Here is a 15593-nt window from a genome sequence, read left to right on the forward strand (position 1 = left end):
TTTTTGAAAGGGAACTTCCATTTGGTGAGTTACTTAAATATGAAAATGATTATCTTTTGAGTCCTTTCAACAGCCTTGTCATTCCAAACAGGTTATATCAATATATACCAGCAGGCAGGAATTGTCTTGTAAATCCTCAGCCAAGACATGTGGCAAGACATTGAACATGTGTAGTAAATATCTGTGGGTTTTATGTTTCAGGCGTTAGCTGCCTGCAGATAGGAGGGAGATGAGATGGCACTAGTTGGTTCTTCTCGTTTAGTTTATTGTGTGCCTTCATCACAGGACATTTTAGAAATAGCATTGCTGTCTTCTTTGGCCCCAGATGTTGCAAGAAAGTTGAAATGAAAATGGCTAACTCTTTTTTATGCATTTAGGGCCAATGAATCCTGTAGTTGGAAGAGACCTCAGTGTTCTTGTTCATCATCGTAACATGGGAATCCCATCTTGAATAAATGGTTCATCAAAGTCTGATTGAAAATATCCACCGACGTAAAGTTCAGTCCTAATAAAACAACCATTTTTTCTTCAAGGAGGTGATTTCAATTGTTATGAAGTTATTTTTTGGACTAAGATAAAATCATGTCCAATATTTTTACTGTGAATTCCAATTCCTCCTTTGAAGCAGGGTAAAACCTTCACACTTTTGCTTATAAAACCTTGCAAATATTAACTTATCAGAAAATTTGAATGGTGAACTAATAGAAACTCAATTATGAATTATGAATTTTTCTTAAATTCTTATTTTAGTGAAATTCAGGTGAATTCTGGAATGAAAGGATATACAGTTAGATGGGCAAGTAATAGTTTAATAGTTACAAGTCAAACTGCAGAACGCCCACTCTGTGGTAGAAGTACTTTTTAAAAATTGATAAGCCACAAAAAATTAAAGATTCATGGTAAATAATATTTTTATATTGGAGTTAAGCTATAAAATATGTTGAAGGTTCTGTAAATATGATTATATAATTAGAGCTTTATCTATCACCTTGGCTATTGATCAATATTTTTTTAAACCCCACGCTATGACCTATCAGGAAGTCATTCAACTAGCATTTTTACTAGTGAAATAGAGTAGAAAATAATATAGAAAATACCAAGAACCTTGCCCACTTGCACATAATGATTCAAATGCACATGTTTATATATTTGTAATTATTTTTCTAACTCTAACATATACCTTTATGATTATACAAACAGATATAGACTATAAATATTCATATAGTGGACAAAAGGGTGATGATGACATCTGATCATGAAATACACTATCACAATAGACCATATGTGGGTTCAAAAATCAGAGTCAAAGTCCTTTCTCTTGAATCTAGCTAAAGCAGTGGCAGTCTGCCTGCCATTTTCTCAACTTAATTCAAGACCGTGCTCCAGTGAAAGTTACAAGGCTAACAAATGTTTCGCATACTATATCTTTGTGAGGTCTCGTTAGAAGGCTCTCTGACCTGCTCCTCACCTTGCCTGTCCTCATGTATAGATGGAGATGGAAGGGTACAGAATGCGTTCACGTGGATGACTGTGCATGGCGATGCGCGACACCTGTGGCAAGCCTCTGATGCAGCCGGACTGACCCAGGAGAGTCCCGGCTAGGAAGACAGAGCGTTGACATACTTTGAACTGTGGTGAAAGTTGGTTTGGAAATAAAAGTAAGATTTACTGAATATGTAATAGAATACTATCATGTCATTCCATGATAGTATTATCACAGTGACAAAAATTTCCTTCTGTGTCATTTGCACTACGTATTTTTCACATAGTAAGTGACTAGCGGGACAGCAGTACCATTGAAGATGTTTTCTGAGGAAAGAAACAACGACGTGCAGACCCACCATGTTAAGCCCTTCCCTCAGGCTCGGGTTTGCTGAGCTCCCCTGTCTCTTCCCCAGGGACATGGGGGGAAACCAGACTTCTGTCACAGAGTTCCTGCTGCTGGGATTTCCCCGTGGCCCAGGGGTGCAGAGGCTCCTCTTTGGGCTCTTCTCCCTGTTCTGTGCCCTCACCTTGCTGGGCAACGGGCTCATCCTGGGGCTCCTCTGGTAGGACTCCCAGCTGCTCACCCCCATGTACTGCTTCCTCACCCACCTGGCCACCGTGGACATGGCCTATGCCTGCACCATGGTGCCCCAGATGCTGGCCAACTTCCTGAGTCCAGCCAGGCCCGTCTCCTTTGCGGGCTGCATGGCACAGACCTTTCTCTTCTTGACTTTTGCTCACACTGAGTGTTTCCTCCTGGTGGTGATGTCCTATGACCAGTACATGGCCATCTGCCACCCCATCTGGTATTCTGCCATCATGAGCTGGAGAATTTATATCACACTGGCAGTGACTTCCTGAGCTTTAGGAGTCTTCATGGCCCTAGTACATCTCTCGTTACTCTTACCATTGCCCTTCTGTGGACCTCAGAGAGTGAATCACTTTTTCTGTGAAATTACAGCTGTTCTCAGACTTGCCTGTGCCAACACTCACACGAATGAGATTATGATTTTGGCTGGGGCAGTGTTGGTGCTGGCGGGACCGTTCTCCTTAATTGTGATGTCCTGCGTTCACATTCTGCGTGCCGTCCTAAAGATCCAGTCGGGGGAAAGGTTCCAGAAGGCCTTCTCCACCTGCTCGTCTCACCTCTGAGGGGTTGAGATCTTCTATGGCATGGTCATTATCATGTATTTGAGGCCCCAACATGGGAGCCCCAAGGAGCAGAATAAGTATCTCCTGTTTCACAACCTTTTCAACCCCATGCTTAATCCCTGATCTACAGTCTGAGAAGCAGAGAAGTCAGTGCTGCTCTGAAGAGGATGTTTGGAAAGGAGAGAATTTCATGAGAGCCTCATAGAATAATAAAGTGACTGAGTGAAGAGGGACCGGAAGTCATCCCCTCCAGCACCTGCGCAGGATGCACAGACCACTCTAGGGCATCCCGTTCATCCTCCTGGAGTTCTCCTAGGACCATCTGACGAGAGAGCCCCCTCTGCATTCCTCCCGCCATCAGTGCTGCCCCGGGAATTGCAACTCTCTTCTCATAGCTGCACAGTGCCCACGTGGTTAATATGGTTACATGAAATACTCCCAATAAGAGAAAATAAATTTGTGTATTCCATAATCAGGACTTGCGGACAAAATTTTATAGAATAAAGTAAGGTACTGGCAGAATATTTAAATAGTATAGGAGTTAAGAGATGTTGATTACATAGCAGTTATTTAAATATTTTAAATTGAGCAACTGTCATCTTCAAAAATAGGCCTCCATTTAAAATATTTGATTATAATTTCTGTGATAGGGAGTAATGTTTTCTAAGGCATCATCAACTTAAATTAACAGCCATGACTTCAAGGGAAAGAGAATTAAGGATGTAACTGGCGGAGCTAACAAGAAGAAGAAAACCCCAAAGGACATCATGCTAAAAATACACAGACATGCAGGAACTTTCTCTGTCGCTGTTTTCCTCTGCTTCTGGGGTGCAGATGGAGCTCCATAGATGGTGGAGACAAGGGCAAGGGGGCAGAATGGAGGTCACTGAGAGTCCTTGGATGAATGATACATATTCTCTCGTTGGTTTGGTCACTTGTCTCCCAGGGAAAATGACCAATACTTAGAACATTCTGGCAAATAGGAATAGATTATATACTTGTTGTGATGACTATTTGGCCAATAATGCTAGAGTTATAAATTATCAGTAATAATTTGCTTTTTAAAGTGAGAGATTTTAGGTCAATTAAATAATCATTTGCTTTTTTCCTTTTTTTAATTCTTTTTTCTTTTTTTTGTGTGTCTTCTTTTTATTTTTGTGAATAATCATTTTAACCAAACACAGAACTCCCAACTCTTAATTATGAAGTGATAGGACACAGTTAAGAAGCAGTGGAAAGGGTATGTAAAGAGATTTTTTTCTTAATTTTATACTAAATTACACTCCTGAATAAACTGTATCAAAGGAAAATATTTAACTATTAAAATAATTTGGGGTTTTTTTGTGAGAAGTGTTTTTAAAGATGAAAATACATGGACTTCTTTCTTACAAAGCATCCCTTTTGTAAGGAAGTCTGTTTTGTAGACATTACTTCATGACCAAAAAAAGGGTTAAAAACCCATGATTTTGAATTCAGATAAAGCTGGGGTTTTTTTACAAAGTTTTGCCAGTTTCTAGATGTATAAACTTTTATAATATAGTACTTAAATTCTTTGGAATTTATTATGTATAAAATGAATTCACTAATACTAACATCATAGGTTTGTGTGAAGAGGAGATACTATGCAAAATGCTTAGCAGAATTCCTGAGTTATAATAAAAGCTCAATAAATGGTAATTACTAATATTATCTTCTACATACATTTATCACTTTTAATGAACTAGGACTGTGACATAAATTAGACAATGTAAAATGAGACTTGCTACTACACTTGGTGAAAGCAGCAATATTACAAAATACAGCATATTATGTGGTACAAAAATGCCAAGATTTCAAGTAATTTATGAAGTAAATGATTCATGGAGTCTTTCCTTTGCAATCTCAGTTCTCTAAAGAAATAATGTTTAAAAGTATATGGATAACTATGATTTAAAATTGCAAAAATTTATATGTATGTGTATACACTCAAAATGTGCATTCTTTTTGTTTTTATGTTTTTCACTCATTACTATGTGAGATTCATCAGGGAGTTACATGTAGCTCTATTTGATTAAGTTTCATTGTTTCATAGCATTACATTGTATAAGTCTATCACAACTTGTCTATTATATTTCTGGTTGTTTACAATTTTGGCTATTATAATAATTAGTCCATGAATGTTACTATACACATATTTTAGGAAACATGCAATTATTTCTGTTGAGCATGAACTTGGGAAATACTGGGTTATGAATGCCTCCTGCACTTGGATCTTCTTTGGCTTAAATGTGTGATAGGCTCATGATATCATTATTATCATTTACTCATCACTTACAATATTCCTCGCACTGAGCTAGGTATTGGTAAGACAGTGATGAGCCAAATACAGTTGACCCTTGAACGACACAGGTTTGAACTTCATAGTCCACTTTCACGTGGATTTTTTTCAATAAATACTGTAAATGTATTTTCTCTTCCTTATGATTTTCCTAATAACATTTTAATTTTGCTCACTTTATTGTAAGAGTACAGTATATGATACATATATGAAATACATGTTAATTGACTGTATGTTATTGGTAAGCCTTCTGGTCAACATTAGGCTATTAGTAATTAAGTTTTTAGGAAGTCAAATTTATACATGTATTTTAGAATACAAAGGGATCGGTGTTCCTGACCCCTGCATTGTTCAAGGGTCAACTGTATATGAAATTTCTACTTAGGTGGATGTACAGTCTAATAAGAGAGATTGGCATTACTCTGATAATTGTATACATAAATATATTACTGGGTTACAAATCTGTTTTGTTGTTGTTGTTCTAAACAGTTGAATCAAGAGTAAGGAACTTACTTATTCTCTTATCATTAGCTTAATATTTTTGGTTAGTAGCACTAAGAGGTTCAGGAGTGGAGGAAATGAAACTACATATGTGTTTTAGGACGACATGAATTTTTAAGTGTTTCTGTAGAAGTTCTCTCAGTCTTGCCCAGTCTAAAGAGCCTCCTTCTCCTGTCACCTCATCCTGGTCCATGTCAGTCTCTCCTGGGAGACTTGTTCTGTCCTTGGTGAGGGCTGGCTGTCACCTGCGGAGATTTGACCTCTCTGGAAGTATTCAAGGACCTGTCTTGTCTTAGATCCTGGAGCATGGGGCTGTGGAAAGTGTGTATTTCATCTTGATCTCAGGCCTGTTTGGACCCCCTTGAAGATCTCAGGTACCAGGATATTTCATTGGCTCCATAGTGATTCCCTGGAAAGCTGTAGCCCTTTTTCTCCAATACTTGCATCCACCACCACCATCTGGGGGCACTGGAATCATCTGAGTTCTTTCCGGAGAATATGGAGAGCTGCCTCAGATTTGTCTATGTAGACCTCTCAGTTCTTCAGCACTCGTCCCTTCTTGCTTCCCTGCCTGCCTGTACTTTGGTCTCTGCCCAGAGACACTAAAGCGGGATGTGGAGAAACACTTGTAGTCTCACCAGATCTGACAGCCCCCCTCCCCCGTCCTTTCAAATGACAGCAGGAAAGCCAGGTATGAGCGCATCTGAGCACTGGCCTTTCTTACCTGTCTTCCTTTCCCCTTCTACTTATTGGGACCAAGGTAACAGAACTCTTACCTTCCCCAAATGGCAGAGGATGCCCTTATATCTTAGACTGAGCTCTCTCTACCACTTGCTTTTGGCAACTTCAGTGGTTTCATTAATTTGGGTTCTCCCAAAATAAAACCCAATGTAAAAGCTATGTACCAACATTTAATTATAAATGAGGAAAAGAGGAGTGAGTCAAAAGATTAGGGAGAGCAAGTTCAAGGGTGACTTACTGATGCTGGTCCTGTGAGGTGTTCAACCTCATGGGATTATCTTATGAGAGGTCTTTAAGACAGTGCATCCAGGAAGAGTTAAAGTGAAGAACTTTATTCTTTTATCAAGGAGATGGTATTAAGAACCTCGTCTTTTACAGTTAAAGAAGGACTCTGAAGTAGAATAAGTACTTCAGTTATATAGTGGGTATTTGTATGTGAACCAGTGTTGCCCCAATAAATTAAAATAGCATGAAGCATGTGAACCAAATTATATAAAAATATTTATCATATGTTAATACTTTTCTCATGATATTTATCTAAGATCACAGAGATATGTGAGATTCCACTAAACAAATGTGTGGGTCATATACTTGTATTTTTTCGAATTGTTTAACTCATTTTCATATTGGGAAAATACTCCTTTTGCACAAAAAAAGGAAACATCAGAACACTTTCCTAGAATACCATGTGATTACATTTTTGTTAAATTAGCCATCCATCTGTCCTATTAGCCTTGACTCTCTCTATATATTTATCCAGAAATCTCTGGGATATTGAGCCATTAATCATAATGGTTATTGCAGGGTGCTCTAATCAGCAGTGGCAACTAGTCTGACAAGGAAACTCTTTAGTGGGCCAACATTCTCTCACCTGACTTTTTTAAGCTGAAATAGTGTATCAATTTAATGTTTACAGCTGCAAGTAATAAGGGTGGTGTTAATTAATTGCCCTGCTTTTTTCTGGGTTTGGATTCTTTGTGCTTCTTGCTAAGGTTTTCTGTACCTTTCAACCCCCCTTGGTCATCTGAGATAATATATTTCTCAGATTTCCATTCTGCTTTGTCTGGACTGGCTACTTCCTAGCACTTCCATCTGCCTTTATCCTGTATTGGACTCCTTAGTTCATGAATATCAAGTCTTCCTCTTTCTTGGTCTATGCTTTGTTTTGGTGGAGCACATCCTGCAGTAGCATTGAGCAGTTAAAAAAAGGTGTACCATGACAAGTTATGATGCAGTCGTGAACACTTCTAATATCTCATCATTGCTTATGTTATTTTGTTCTCAACAAATATTCCATTGAAATTCAGCTATCCCATTGAAATTCTCTGTGCTAAGTAGACTTAAAAAAAGCTAAGAAAATTCAATCCCTGTGAAGGAGGAATTTCTGTCTCAGAAATGGCAAAATATTAAAACAATATTTAGGTGCAGCTATAGGTATTATATCTAATTTGATCTGCAAATATTTTTGTCCCTAACTTGACCTTCATTTAATAAATGTCCATCATTAATGATGGAGCCAAGTGTGCTTTGTAATATTTATTCTTACTAAAACATAAACTATTAATTAATATAAATATTAATAACACTTTTAAGGGTAAATGTTTTTGCTTTGGCATTTCAAAGATTAGAAGCAAAAAAACAGAGATGATGGTTGTGACACCTCTTTGTATTCACCATAAGCTGTGTTAAATGCCATCTTTTTGTCTTCATTAAAAGAAATAAGAGGCAATTATGGATATCTGAATGAAAAGTCACCAACTTATCATCCTTAGCTCTATCTGGATATTGATAACTGAAATTTATTATTCTGTAGTAATCTTGTTTTGCTTGTAAAATATAAGACAAATGAACAATATAAGAATATTAAAAGCATGCGGAGGACCCGGGTTCGATTCCCGGCCAGGGCACACAGGAGAAGCGCCCATTTGCTTCTCCACCCCTCCGCCGCGCTTTCCTCTCTGTCTCTCTCTTCCCCTCCCACAGCCAAGGCTCCATTGGAGCAAAGATGCCCGGGCACTGGGGATGGCTCCTTGGCCGCTGCCCCAGGTGCTAGAGTGGCTCTGGTCGCAACATGGCGACGCCCAGGATGGGCAGAGCATCGCCCCCTGGTGGGCAGAGCGTCGCCCCATGGTGGGCGTGCCGGGTGGATCCCGGTCCGGCGCATGCGGGAGTCTGTCTGACTGTCTCTCCCTGTTTCCAGCTTCAGAAAAATGAAAAAAAAAAAAAAAAAGAATATTAAAAGCAATCAAAACTACTTAAGCACAACTTTGAAGGGTGTTATAAAAGTGCAGTTAGTCCACCAGCGAGGGGAGTCCAGCTTCAGCCCTGACAACAAGGGCTCTGTAAGCGCTTTGAAGAACAGCTATTACGTCTGAAGTCAAACGGGTGATACAAGGATAACGGGGACACGAAGCAGGAACGAGACCTTCAGGAGTGGGAGCTCTGGGTGCAGGGCTTGAATGAAGCAGAGAGTGCCTGTGGGAGAATGAGGAGCTAAGTGGAGTGAGGTTCCATTGCACACATTATTGTAAGAGAAGAACCCCAAATTGCCTCCTCTTAAGTATATTTTTTTCTGTTCTCCAATAGATTAGATATAGTACTCCTATTTTGAAGTGATCCATCACAGTTCAAAAAGTAAGATTCTTTAGAGAACTCACTAAGATATACATAGTAAGTTAGAACAGGAAGGACTTTATGATCATTGAGCATTATCAGAGACAGAAAGAGAGGGAGAGAGAGATTTTCATTCTTCATTTTAATTCTTGGCTTGCTTTAACCCAGGATGAAGGAATAAAAACGTGGCTCAGAAATCTGGAGATGTTTGAAATGGAGAAAGAAAATTAAGAGAGAGATCTACACAGCCCACTCAGAAATAAGAGTGAGGAATGTGCAGTGTTGCTCGGCAATCCCATTTTCTCTGTTGGGAGATACCGGCTTCTCTAGAATGATGCCTTAACAGGGTCCACGAGGCCCCAGCCACAGGAGGCCAGGAATTCGCAGCCTCTCCTGGGCGATTAAACAGGAGGAACTGGAGAGTGGAGCAATTTTAAGATGGATAAAATAAGTATTTAGGATAATTAATTTATGAAATGAGTTTATATTTTTATTGTGTATGCCAAGGCTTGCATACTTTAGAGACATCCTGGCCTCCTGCAATGCCAGGCGCGCACGTGCACACACACACACACACACACACACACACACATTCCCTTGGGACACTGAAAGAGCAAAATGAATAGACATGGGAAATGCATGCATTGCTTCCCCCCAATGGGAGAGGAGCATAGCCTTCCAATGTCTTTGGTGAGAATGTGAGTGGATGTAATTCCACAGGGTCTGTCCCCAAATCATTATTTGTATCTGTAGAGGGAGATGGTTCAGGTAAAGACAGAAAAAGTCTTTGCCTGCAAAAGCGAGTCTCTCCTATAGTTCTGAGATGAGAGCTGTATATCTGGGCTTCACCTCCCAGTGAGTCCCTGGGAGAGAGGAGGAGCAGCCCCATCCTCTTCTCTGTGAGGTTTCCTCGAATTCTGGGGCCATGTTTGGAAAGCAGAAGACAGATTGTGTCAGTGTAAGTAAGGAATGCTCATTACCCTCGAGGAGGGGTCTGCAGTGGGGAATGAGGAAGGGGGAGGGAATGGAAACACTGGCCCCAAGCATTGGTGGTCCTAAGGCGATCTTCATAATTGGGGTCCTGAGGGGATCTCTGGGGACCATGGCCTATCTCCATAGTGTGGCCACGAAACCTCTGACCCTCCTGGATCCTTCTTACCGTCCTCATGGGGCAGCTCTTGACTTTGTCATGACTGTGTCAGAGAGGAGCGTTAGCTAACCACCTATGTGGGCTGTGATCTGGCTAGTGGGTGACTGCAGGGGCCCCGTGTCCAGAAGCCTCTTCCTACAGTGAGAACCCTGCAGTCAGAGACAAGCAGTTCGCTTGCCTCGAGACCGACCTTCCTTCCCACCCTGCTGCCTGCTTGTCCCTGCAGATTCATGGGAACAGTGTCGGGCCAAACAGGACCCACTTCTCACTTGTCCAGGAGAGAGATGGTATTCTGCTAAAGGTAAAACCCAGCATCTGGGCAGAAAGATTCTCTTTTTGGTCCTTATTTTAGCAGAGGAATATTAAATATGTAACATGTTTCCTTATGATTATTGAGCCCAGAAGTTACTCTCCAATGTTGGTTTTTTAAATCCCTAATAATATATCTCTAAACACTTATTACGTGTCTTATGTCAGTTAATTCATTTTATCCTCTCAACCCTCTTATGAGGTATGGTCTATAACCCACCCCTGTTTGCAGATGGAGAAACTGAAGAACAGAAAGGTACAGAGAGGTCACAAAGCTAGGGTATAGCAAAGCTGGGTTTGAATGAAGCAGTAGTGCTCAGAACCTATGTTTGTTTTTTAAACTCTGGTGCCCGTTAGGATGAATCTGAGTGGCAAAGTCACTGTTGCTGAGGGCCCAGGGTCCTCTCCACCCCGTGCTCAGCGCCGGCCCCTCCCGTCAACACCCCCCACCCCAGCAGCTCCTGAGGTCTCCTGGGACTCATGTTCTTGGAGAGACATTCAGTCTTTCCAGCTGCCTGTGTTTCCTGTGTCCTTACGAGCTCTAAAGACATGCAGACAGGACCTTTTCTGAAGCCATTATCAAATTTTTTATCATTACTTTGTTCCTGACTTTTGTGATGACAGAATGTGCTGCTTATTTAAGAGGAGCCTTAACAATTTACAAAATGTCCATGTCCCTGGGAGTATTTAGGAAGTAAAAATTCTCTGAGCTCCATGATTCAGCTTCATCCAGTGGGACCTGTGAACACAATGTTTGGTGTGTCGACGAAGTGCCAGGTTCCATTCCGTCATTAAATTTATAATGTCTAGAAAATGAGGCAGTTCCCCATTTTATATATCTGCTAAACGGAATTTTAATATAAATCCTTTAACGGTGCTCTGCTTGCATGAATTTAAAAATAAATCAATTTATAAGAAGTCCAAAGTATACCTCTCGGCTCCAACACAATCAGTTTAATAGTATTTGAGTGACTGGACTGACCATGATTTGATGGTGTTTCCTGGGAACTCCAGGGAAGCGTCACCGGAACTTAGTCTAAGATAACTGCTTCCTTTTAAGAGAAACACCACACGCATGTAGACAAGTGCACACGAGAAAGCAAATGTCTCTCAAATTGCAGTTTCATGGCACTCTGCTCAATTGTGTCTGCTAGTAAGCACACTGGTCAACCTCAGGAATGTAAGTACAGGGAATTCTCACAGGCAAACTTTGGGACGCGTCACTGGAGGGAACGTGGGGAAGAGGAGCCTGTCATGAACTTGGGGTGCACAATGGCCACAAGGAAGCAGGCTGATTGTAAGTGACTTTTTCTAAGACACTGACAGATTCTTGGACTGGATGGTAGCTAAACTTCCTGTGACACCTGATTCTGCATTGACAGGTGCTGGATTTATTTATTTCATCATGCTTTTGGCTTTCTACTTGAAATACCCAGAAAGTACATTTCCAATGAGAAAATTAAAGGCGTTAAATGTGCTTCCTGAATGACAAAGGTCATTCCTCTGACTTGTGCCACATTGGAACTCAGCCTTGCCTGGCTCTCCTTTACGTTTGGGTGGATGTCACAGTAATTCTCAACCTGACTTAAATCCTTTTTTTTTATTTTAGCTGATAGAAAAATTTTTTCTTTTTCTCTATCAGTACAGTTCAGAAAAAAAGTCTCTATTAAGAATGATGATGTTGGATTTTCAATTTCCACTTTCCTGTCAAAGGCTGTTTTTAATGATTCAGTGACTTAATTTTCCCATTCAAAGCTCTAAGAAAAGCTGCTCAGATTTTGACATTCCTCTTAAAATTTGGGAGGATTACTTTCAAAGTGAGCAGGTGTTATATGTAGCTTTAGTTCTATATTACATTGTGAATTTTTCCTAAATGGAAGTGTCTTGTTTTTTTCTATGATAATGCATAAAGTGTATTAAAAAGTAACAAGTAAGCAAGTAATTTATACAAAAGATAAATCCTTGCCTTATCCTACTTTCCAGATATAATCAGTGTAAACAGTGTCATGTTTAATATATAAAGTTTTCCTAGATATATGTAAACAGGCACAAAAGACATTATATAAATATGTTTATATTATAAAATATAAATAGATCATATTGTACAGACATGCTTTGACTTTCTATAGAAAATTTACTTAACAGTATAAAGATATCCTTTTTGGGCCCTGGCCGGTTGGCTCAGTGGTAGAGTGTCGGCCTGGCGTGCAGAGGTCCTGGGTTTGATTCCCGGCCAGGGCACACAGGAGAAGCGCCCATCTGCCTCTCCACCCCTCCCCCTCTCCTTCCTCTCTGTCTCTCTCTTCCCCTCCCGCAGCAGGGCTCCATTGGAGCAAAGATGGCCCGGGCGCTGGGGATGGCTCTTTGGCCTCTGCCCCAGGCGCTAGAGTGGCTCTGGTTGCGACAGAGCGATGCCCCAGAGGGGCAGAGCATCGCCCCCTGGTGGGCAGAGCATCGCCCCCTGGTGGGCATGCCGGATGGATCCTGGTTGGGCGCATGCGGGGGTCTATTGGACTGTCTCTCCCCGTTTCCAGCTTCAGGAAAAAAAAAAAAAAAGATATCCTTTTTGTTCCAATATTGTTCTTTATAATGGCCTCATCTTGTTCTGTGTTATTAAAAGGAGCCAAATATATATATATATTTGTATTTTTCTGAAGTTGGAAATGGGGAGGCAGTCAGACAGACTCTCACATGTGCCTGACCGGGATCCACCTGGCATGCCCAACAGGGGGCAATGCTCTGCCCATCTGGGGCGTTGCTCTGTTGCAACCAGAGCCATTCTAGCACCTGAGGCAGAGGCCACAGAGCCATCCTCAGCGCCCGGGCCAACTTTGCTCCAGTGGAGCCTTGGCTGTGGGAGGGGAAGAGAGAGACAGAGAGGAAGGAGAGGGGGAGGGGTGGAGAAGCAGATGGGCATTTCTCCTGTGTGCCCTGGCCGGGAATTGAACCCGGGACTCCCACATGCCAGGCCAACGCTCTACCACTGAGCCAACTGGCCAGGGCCAGGAGCCAAATATTTTTATTCATCTCCAACTTATAAACTTGTATGTCAGTTCCAATTTTTAAAGGATATAACCAGGATTGCAATGAATATTTATAACCTTGGTCATTGTGGTTCGGGTCCATTAAATGTCTTCCTGTTCCCAGACTCACCGCATGCTTCCTGCCTGGGACTGTGCCTTTACTGATCCCTGTGTGGGGCATGGCCAGTCTGCCTGGAGGCAGGGGACTCCCCTTTGTCCTTTAGGTTCCACTCATGTGTCTCCTCTTTGGAGCAACATTTCCTAACAACCCCACCTAAAGGAGCCCCCTTCCAACCAAGTCACTTTCTATCATTTTGGCTTGTTTATTTCCTTCATAGCATTCGTCACTCTTAGCAAATGTTTTGTTGATTTGTTAACTGCTGATATTTTAGGGGTAACAATTAACTATGACTCCCCTCACTTCCAGTCTGAACAAGTAAATTGAGAAATAGACACAAGGAATCAAGTAAAGATTAAAAAGACATATTTTACTAATGATGCTTATTGGTGGGAAAACATGGTTTGTATCTTTGACAAAATTTCTTTCCAAATCACAACCTTCAGCTCACTGCCACCCCCAAACAGGACAGAACATGTTCCTGATGGCCTTGCCCGGCGGAATAGAGGTGCACATGACCAAACAGGAGAGCAGAAAGGGGCATTCTCACTTTGTTTTCCTGTTTCACAATCATATAAGCTAGAGGACAGAGAGGGCAGGAGTACCCCACAGTGTTTCCCTGCGGGGTGGAGAAGTTTCTCCCCCAAACGCAGAGGCTTCGACCACAAACGTACCTCCCTGCTTCCTCATTCTCTGCTCCCCTTCGGAGTTTGTCGCCCTCACGCACTGCTGCCCTCAGAGCTCAGAGCAGAGGCTGCGACCAGCGATGCACTCAAGGACTCCCGTGGAATTGTTGAAACAGGTTTAAATTGTATGATATCATTCACATACCGAATTCACATAAGTTATAACTGATAACACTTGGTGTTAATGACATTGGGAAAGAGGCATAGTTCTCACACTGTCGGGGGAGAAATTGGTACAAGTTTTTGCAGAGAAGCTGGTGGTAGGTATCAAAATCTCAGTGTCTGTATCCTTAGCATCTGTACTTTGACTTTAAAAAGACTTCCTAAGTAAACAGCCATGACTACAATACAAAAACTTCAATTGGCCTGACAGGCGGTGGCGCAGTGGATAGAGCATCGAACTGGGATGCGGAGGACCCAGGTTTGAGACCCCGAGGTCGCCAGCTTGAGCACAGGCTCATCTGGTTTGAGCAAAAACTCACCAGCTTGGACCCAAGGTCGCTGGTTTGAGCAAGGGGTTAGTCGGTTTGCTGAAGGCCCGTGGTCAAGGCACATATGAGAAAGCAATCAATTAACAACTAAGGTGTTGCAATGTGCAACAAGAAACTGATTGATGCTTCTCATCTCTCCATCCCTGTCTATCCCTCTCTCTGACTCTGTAAAAAACAAAACAATAGGTCCTGGCCGGTTGGCTCAGTGGTAGAGCATCGGCCTGGCGTGCAGAAGTCCCGGGTTCGATTCCCGGCCAGGGCACACAGGAGAGGCACCCATCTGCTTCTCCACCCCTTCCCCTCTCCTTCCTCTCTGTCTCTCTCTTCCCCTCCCACAGCGAGGCTCCATTGGAGCAAAGATGGCCCGGGCGCTGGGGATGGCTCCTTGGCCTCTGCCCCAGGCGCTGGAGTGGCTCTGGTCATGACAGAGCGATGCCCCGGAGGGGCAGAGCATCGCCCCCTCGTGGGCAGAGCGTCGCCCCCTGGTAGGCGTGCCAGGTGGATCCCAGTCAGGTGCATGCGGGAGTCTGTCTGACTGTCTATCCCTGTTTCCAGCTTCAGAAAAATACAAACAAAACAAAACAAAACAAAAACTTCAATTGGAAAGAATAATTTCAATGCAATTAAACATAAGAGAAATAAGAATCAACGATTTCTTTTCTTTTTTTTACAGAGACAGAGAGAGAGTCAGAGAGAGGGATAGACAGGGACAGACAGACAGGAACGGAGAGATGAGAAGCATCAATCATTAGTTTTTGGTTGCACATTGCAATACCTTAGTTGTTCATTGATTGCTTTCTCATATGTATGTGCCTTGACTGCGGGCCTTCAGCAGACCAAGTAACCCATTGCTCGAGCCAGCGACCTTGGGTCCAAGGTCTTTTGCTCAAGCCAGATGAGCCCGCGCTCAAGCTGGCGACCTTGGAGTCTTGAACCTGGGTCCTCGGCATCCCAGTCCGACGCTCTATCCACTGTGCCACTGCCTGGTCAGGAGAGAATCAACGATT

The 15593-nt window shown here is 42.1% G+C and overlaps 1 pseudogene; it reads left to right on the forward strand.

The window, feature by feature from the left end:
* Nucleotides 1–1802: 1802 nt before the first annotated feature.
* On the forward strand, nt 1803–2831 carry LOC136323464 (olfactory receptor 2A25-like; annotated as a pseudogene).
* Nucleotides 2832–15593: the final 12762 nt, after the last annotated feature.

The sequence above is a fragment of the Saccopteryx bilineata genome, chromosome 2 (genome assembly GCF_036850765.1).
Source record: "Saccopteryx bilineata isolate mSacBil1 chromosome 2, mSacBil1_pri_phased_curated, whole genome shotgun sequence".
NCBI lineage: Eukaryota > Metazoa > Chordata > Mammalia > Chiroptera > Emballonuridae > Saccopteryx > Saccopteryx bilineata.